The sequence below is a fragment of the Otolemur garnettii genome, unplaced genomic scaffold (assembly GCF_000181295.1).
Source record: "Otolemur garnettii isolate 467f Iridium unplaced genomic scaffold, OtoGar3 scaffold00305, whole genome shotgun sequence".
NCBI lineage: Eukaryota > Metazoa > Chordata > Mammalia > Primates > Galagidae > Otolemur > Otolemur garnettii.
In genome coordinates, this window is record NW_003852700.1 from 391,720 (window position 1) to 399,440 (window position 7,721).

Consider the following 7,721-nt stretch of genomic DNA (forward strand, 5'->3'; position numbering starts at 1 on the left):
TGGAGAGAAACCCTATAAATGTGAAGAATGTGGCAAATCCTTTATTCAGTACTCCCACCTCTCTGTACATCAAAGAATTCATTCTGGAGAGAAACCATACAAATGTGAAGAATGTGGAAAAGCCTTTAAGCATTACCTAACCCTTTCTGTACATAAAAGAAGTCATTCTGGGGAGAAACCCTATAAATGTGGAGAATGTAGCAAAGCCTTTAGCCAGTACTCAGCCCTTTCTGTACATAAAAGAATTCATTCTGGAGAGAAACCCTACAAATGTCAAGAATGTGGCAAATCCTTTAGCAAATCCTCATATCTCTCTGTACATAAAAGAATTCATTCTAGGGAGAAACTCTACAAATGTGAAGAATGTGGCAAAGCCTTTATCCAGCACTCACAACTTACTGTACATAAAAGAATTCATTCTGGAGAGAAACCCTACAAATGTGAAGAATGTGGAAACACTTTTAAGCATTACTCAACCTTCTCTGCACATCAAAGAATTCATTCTGGGGAAAAACCCTACAAATGTCTCGAATGTGGAAAAGCCTTTAATCGTTACTCAACTCTTTGTACACATAAAAGGATTCATTCTGGGGAGAAACCCTATGAGTGTCAACAATGTGGCAAATTCTTTAGCCAGTACGCACATCTTTCTGTACATAAAAAAATTCATTCAGGAGAGAAACATTACAAATATGAATAGTGTGGCAAACCCTTTAACTCAGGATCAAACCAGCCTGTCCATTAAAAAAAAAAAAATGAGATAACATGTGTAGTCTTAGAAATATGAAGAGTATGGCAATACCTTACTTGGTGTTCGTAATGTACTAAGCTTATAAGAATTTACACTGGAGAGAAATCCTACAACTGTGAACAGTGTGGAAATGCACTTAACTGGAGCTCAAACTTTAGTACATGTAAGAAAATTCATATTGGAGAGAAATCTTACAAATGAGAATAACATGGCAAACGTTTTAACTGGTTTTTGGCCCTTAGTATACATAAGAGAAATCATGCTGAAGAAAAATCACAGAATGAAGGTGTGTGGAATTTATGCCAGTAATCACAGTTTTCTGTATACAGTAGAATTCATGTTGAACAGAAAGGCTATAAATGTGAAGAAGGGGACAAGTGTTTAACTTCTGCTCAAACCATTTTCTATATGAAATTTTTGACAGAGATGACCCCTACAACTGTGAAGACAGCATCGAATCTTATAACCAGGTTTCACACATTTCAGTACATTACAGAATTCATAGTCTATATATATGAAGAATATGGCAATGTCTTTAAATACTTCTCATACTTTTCTAATCAACTCAAATGGTAAAAATACTCGACAAATGTTAACGATGTCTTAAAGTTGTGTTTATCCTGCTCCGCAGGGCTAAGAAGAGACAGGGGCAGATGATTCTAGGGGATCCCTTCTCCATAATAAGAAGCAACAAAATTACCAGAGTGGGCTGCCAAGAAAGAAAAGCATTTCAGGAAGGCTTTCAAAAACTGAACTGATGTTTGCTTTACAAAAATGACTCTCAGAGGTACAGAGGCCACAGTGTGGAGATATGGCCAAGGCCAAAATGGGTCTTTGCAGCATGCATACAAGTAAGGTGATAGTAGCCTCAAGTGACCCATTTTTATAAACCCAGTAAAATTTTTACCACTTTTATCACAGTTTACAAATACTGTGAGAACTTCTGGAAATTGCTTTACCAGGGATAGAAATGGGAGGACTCTCCGTTTAGGAATTTTTCCCCCTTTCCAGGAAAAATAGTAAATATTACCCCCACCACCACTTAACATAGATTTGGAAAATTACCATGAAGGGGCAAAATTCTCACTAACCAAGGGTGTTCTCCACTTGATAAGATAGATGTCTTCCTTCTCTGTAGTGTACTGTCTTTTAATAAACTTTGACCGTTTGCTCACTTGTGTCTACTTTTTCTGCACATTTCTCCACTGTGTTGGTACCAGTAACTATGCCTCGTCACCTAGAAGCAAATACCAGGGACACACACTTGACATCCCTTCACCAGGTGACATTTTAGTGCCAAAATCTGGGAGGAAAGTGTACATTTTCAGCAAGACATTCTGAATTAGACATTCTGAATCCACGCTGCCTGATCCATATTACTTACTACACTTACAGCTCTCACTCTTTTTGCATTCCAGGTAATGTAGCTCCTTACCTGCTCCTGCTCCATTTCCTCCTCCTCCTTTTTTTCATCTCCACAATGCACATCATCCCCCAGTTGGGCCTGATATTCAAAAGCATACAAAGGGGCCTCAAGCTCCACAAGCAGAACATTAAAGCAGATTTTTAAGGTCTTGATAAGGAGGATTGGGATGAAGAGACAGCAAGGGAAAGCCAGGCCAGCATCAGTCCTCAAGAGCAGAAGGAAGCTTTTGAAATGGTTGCTACCACTAGGGAAGAAGATTGTTAGGAACAGAGTTACTCTAGGGTCAGGCAAGAAGACACCAGGCCAGAGCCCTTCCTGCACAATGAGTATGAGTTCCTGGAGTCAGGAATGGCTCAGGAAGCAGCCTCTGCTGGGACCATCCCCTGAGAACTAGAGAGATGTCCTGGAAGTGACATTTCCATCTCCTGGAAATGGCAGATTAAACTTGCCTTCTGGACCCTGTGAAATCCCTAAACCAGCTCTGATTCTCTGGAACTCATTTAGTTTGGCAGACATGCTCCAGTTTCAGAAGGTTTACTGTCAGATGCTGGGAAGTCTGGCAGTTAGGTAGCTATCTCTCTGTGTCACAGTAAACAAAACTGATGTTCATAGCAGTTAGAGCCACCCCTCTACTCTTCCCGAATATTCAGGGCTTCTGTTTCCTTCTCTTATTTCTTTCTTAAAAATGGAAGTTAAAATACTAACCTATAGGGTACTCTAAAGTCTCTCTGCTCCCTGATTGATGATCTCTTGTTTATTTTTTTTAGTGCTTTCCAGCTGGCCTACCCCATTGTTTGATGAAGTCTGCACTTTAAGATAGAGAGCTAAATCTTGTAAAACCACAAGCCTCCTTCCCAGACCTTTAAATAGAAAAGACTTCACTGGGATCACATTTCCATTCAAAATGGAAAAAAACTTAAAGCAAGAAGGAACCAGTATGTAGTAGAGAGATATGAAAAATCTAATGAATATGAAGAAACATGGGTGGTAAGGAACACTAAAAGAAAAGATAATGATTTTGTGTTGGACAAAACCTAATAACAATATTTCTCTTAAAATACCTGATGGTTGGCTCGGCACCTATAGCTCAACCGGCTAAGGCGCCAGCCATGTACACCTAAGGTGGTGGGTTCGAATCCCCAGCCCGGACCTGCCAAACAACAATGACGGCTGCAACCAAAAAATAGCCGGGCGTTGTGGCGGGCGCCTGTGGTCCCAGCTACTTGGGAGGCGGAGGCAGGAGACTCGCTTGAGCCCAGGAGTTGGAGGTTGCTGTGAGCTGTAATGCCATGGCACTCTACCCAGGGGGACAGCTTGAGGCTCTGTCTCAAAAAAAAAAAAAAACCTGATGGTTTAGGAAGAAAATATTGTTTTTTTGTTTTAGAGGGTTTTTTTTTTGAGATAGAGTCTCAAGCTGTCGCCCTGGGTAAAGTGCTGTAACATCACAGCTCACAGCAACCTCAAACTCTTGGGCTAAGCAATCCTCTTGCCTCAGCCTCCCAAGTAGCTGGAATTAATAGGCACCCATCACCACACCCAAATATTTTCTTGACTGTAGTTGTCCTTGTTTGTTGGTCCCAAGTTGGGTTCAAACCTGCCAGCTCCGGTGGATGTGGGTGGTGCCTTGCTTAAAGTACAGACACTGGTCCAAGAAGAAAATTTTCTGACAAACAGGGCTTTAGGATGTCAAAAGTGGTCTATTTAAGGGATAATATTTGGAAAGGTAAATTTATGAAAAATTTTGTATGCGAACAGGTTGGCCTAACTGAAAAGGGAATCTCCAATTGTTAGTTTTGTTTAAGACTTTGTTTAAAACCTCATCAGATTACTGTGTATTTGCTGAAAGTGACAAACATAAATTATTCAGCATGAATCTGCTAGAATAATGTTAAATCTGCTGCTCTGTATTTTATTCTGCCTGCCTGAAGCTGTATTTCATTAGTTATGGCTTTTGAGATTACTACTCAAGGTTATGAGTTACTCCTTTGAAAATGAAGCAAAGAAAAACAGGAGTGAACTTTGTCCTTTTAAACACTAGCCTCTTTTTCTAACTGCCTGACGTTTTCACTCCTTCCTCTGTGTCTTTAATTTACTCCTCATACCTCTTGGCTTTTTGTTGCTAAGATAAGATGACAGACTATGTATGTGTAACTGCTGCCGCCCTTTAGCAATGTATTTTTTCTTTCACAAGGAATGGCCAAACTGGACCATTTCTGATTGTGGTACAATCGGGACTACCTGCTCTCCTTGCTGCCTTTTTTGAATTGGAACTTTCTCAATCAAATAAAATGTTTCAAATTGATTTTTCCCCTGCTGTGTCACTGGTGGCTCTTTTATAAACCTGTGGCCTTCCTCTGCTCTTGGCTTAAAGAAAGCTCTAGTTTGCCACCCTTCAGGTGGAGGCCAATGTTAAACCTCCTCACATACTCCTGAAAAGATTCTGGAAGACACCCCAGATTCCTCTGAGGGTGAATTAATGGTCAGTAGTAAAACTCAAGGCAGACTGGGAGGTCATGTTAGCAAGAGGACTTGGTGACACAAAAGCTAAAAGAGTCATCCAGGCACAGGTAAGTCTGAAACTCAGGAATTGAAGGGAAAAAGTGGGTGCATGCTTGTTAAGGGATGCCACCTACCACTGGAGTCTGACCTTGAGACTCTGGGGGAGAAAATGCAGATCTCAACGCACTCTGGCAACCTGAGATGGGCACAACATTGTCCACAGGTAATACTTGGTTCTTGACTGTAATCTCTTTATGGACAGTCAACTATTTGGTACAATGGCTTTAGGGATGCCCAGTCCAAAGGGTAGTCTACCCTCTCCTTACCTATGGAATGCTGTGGGCCAAGGCTTTCTAAAAAATACCAGGGCTACATATTCATTGCTTAATACTTCACTCTCACCTCTGACTAAACAATCTTGTGTAGCTGGAGTGACAGGACAACTGGAACATGAATTCTTTCTTCAACCTCTTATATGCTAGATTGAAGAAAAAGAGTTGACTCATCAGTATTTTTCAATGCCTGATTTCCTTGTTCTGTTGTTGCAGAGAGAATTATCATGTAAAGGAAATACTCAGATTACTGATTCTCTAGACAATAGCCTTCTCATGAAGGTACTCCATGAACACACCTGGTAGGTGTTACTCTAGTGTCTGGAGGATGAGGACAAATGGCCAAAAGAAATCAACATCCTGGTAAATTTCACTATGTGGGAAGAGCTTCCCCCTGGGAAACCTTAGGACTACCTCAGTAGAGATTCACTGAATATCAAAACTGTTCGCACTCTCTGAAACAGGAAGCATTAGTACACATAGCCTCTTTGATTGACAAATTTATGAGATATAGCTTTTACAAGTTTGTGCTGTGCAGTAACAAAAGCTACAAATACAGATGAAAGTCAATCTGTTACCCAAACAGCAAATGGTAACACTTTTTAATCTTTTTTTTTGCTTAAAGTTAATGTCTTTAATTTATAATGTGCCTTATATACATTGTTTTCAAATTATTTTGTGAATTATTACATTATAGCTAAATCAGTCATACAGTACCTCAAAGACAGACTCAAACATCTTAATTACTATGTATTTCCAAACTGAGCTGACCAAAAAGGGCTTCTATTTGCACAGCTTATGGGGCCAAAAAGAATTTTTTGTCTGCAATGCTTTCTTGGAAATTAAAACAAGTAAAAATACATAATTCCAAAACATCAATGAACACATTCAGATAGTACCATTTAATTTTCAGAGTCAAACACTTAAACTTTTTTTAACTTGTCAGAATAGACCATTTTACTAACAGATTACCGCTGGGTGTATAAGATTTGTAGGGCAAGCAGAGACTAGTATATTTACATGAGCAAGTTTCTAATACCTAATTCTAATTTCTAATTTCTAGTTTGATTAAATGGGTAGTCATTAGAAAAAACTGAAGGTGATACTAATCAAAATAGGTTTATAATAACTGTGTATAATACATATGATTTAGATACAAGGAAAGTAACAAACTAAATCTAAAATTTAATTATATATCTGTGTTAATTTGAAGATTCCTCAGTATTCTTTATTTGTATTAGCTTCCCAATTAGCCTTCATGACAATATTCCAACTATGAAGACATTGGCTTGTCTTCTGAGGCTACAGTCTTCTATTTGTAAAATCCTCTAAATTCGTTTTCCAAGTACTGAATCCAAGATTATGTTCCAAGATATTTGCTTCCTTCAGTTCAGAGGGAGAACTCCAGACTATACACTTTATGACTTAGGTGTACAGCAAGAGTAAAAATGCAATAAAATATTTAATTAATTAATTAATTAATAAACACTTTAATCTCATGTGGGATAGCACACAGCTTTAATTACAGGAATTGTAATTTATGATTTAACATACGACTAAAATACTCTGGCATATTCACCTGCTTCTCCCTGCCATTCTTGTGTTATTTACAAACAATCAGTTTAATGATAGTTCCATGCTACAGATGATTGATGAGGTCATGGCCAGAGGTTCCAACTAAAGAATTTTTTAGAGCACCAAAGAGAATTCAATTCAATTCCTGCACATCATGTTGCTTCATCTCACTGCTGGTCTCCTCACAGCTGTCAGTGCACTGTGTCCATGCAGCTTCATGGTCCAGGACCAGAAGCTGAGCATATAAGTGCTGTCACTGCAATGGTATGACTCAAACCTTTGCATCAGGCTTATCCTTATCTTTGAATAAACCAAGCTCTCTGGGCCAAGAGAAAATAAAGCTTCCTGAATTCAGGTGTGAAATGGAAGTGTTTGAAGAAGGGAATTGAGGTGACAGGATCTACCCTGATTTCTGATTCTGCTTATGTTGGTGAATTCTCTAGGAGCAGGTGGCTCCAAAACTTAAGTATTTAACTTTTTCCCTTGTCCACACTGATTACTTGGCACACTGGAATAATCCTCTTCAAATAGATCTGCAAACATTGTACAACTAAATGCTACCTGGCTAAGGCACAGCCACAGCCACAGCCCCAGCCACAGCCAGAGCATGCAGTGGATGATCTGGTCCCAACTGGGAGCCACCATGTTGGCAAGCAAGGGTGTGTTTTCAAATGTGATTTTCATAGTTTTTAATCTTTTTCTAATTATAAAGAAATTTATTTGAGATCTGAGAATTACGTTTGTACAGTGGCAACACTATACAAACCACTGAGCAAGGTGCCATAATCTTGGAATATTAGTGTCTCACAGCTGTGTTTTCATTGACATATGTTGGTATCTTGTTGAGAGATGTTTATTTTTGTTCTTGGGTATTTTTGTGTGGTCTTGTGAGAATGTCAGAGCTTGACTCAGCAATGAACAAACTATTGGAAATTTCTTCTTTTTTTATTTTTGTGAGATAGAATTTGACCTTTGTTAGAGTACTGTTGCCGTAAGCAGTCCCAGCCCTCTTTCCCCTACCCTCTCTTGTTCCCCTGCCCTCTTCCCTTCCTCTGCCCTCTACCATTCCTCCGCCCTCTCTTCCAGCCCATTTCCCAGCCCGTTCCCATGCTCCCCAGAGTCGAAGCATGGGAAGTCT

The 7,721-nt window shown here is 39.4% G+C and overlaps 1 pseudogene; it reads right to left on the bottom strand.

The window, feature by feature from the left end:
- Positions 1–1,184: 1,184 nt before the first annotated feature.
- LOC100954589 lies at positions 1,185–7,141 on the bottom strand (annotated as a pseudogene).
- Positions 7,142–7,721: the final 580 nt, after the last annotated feature.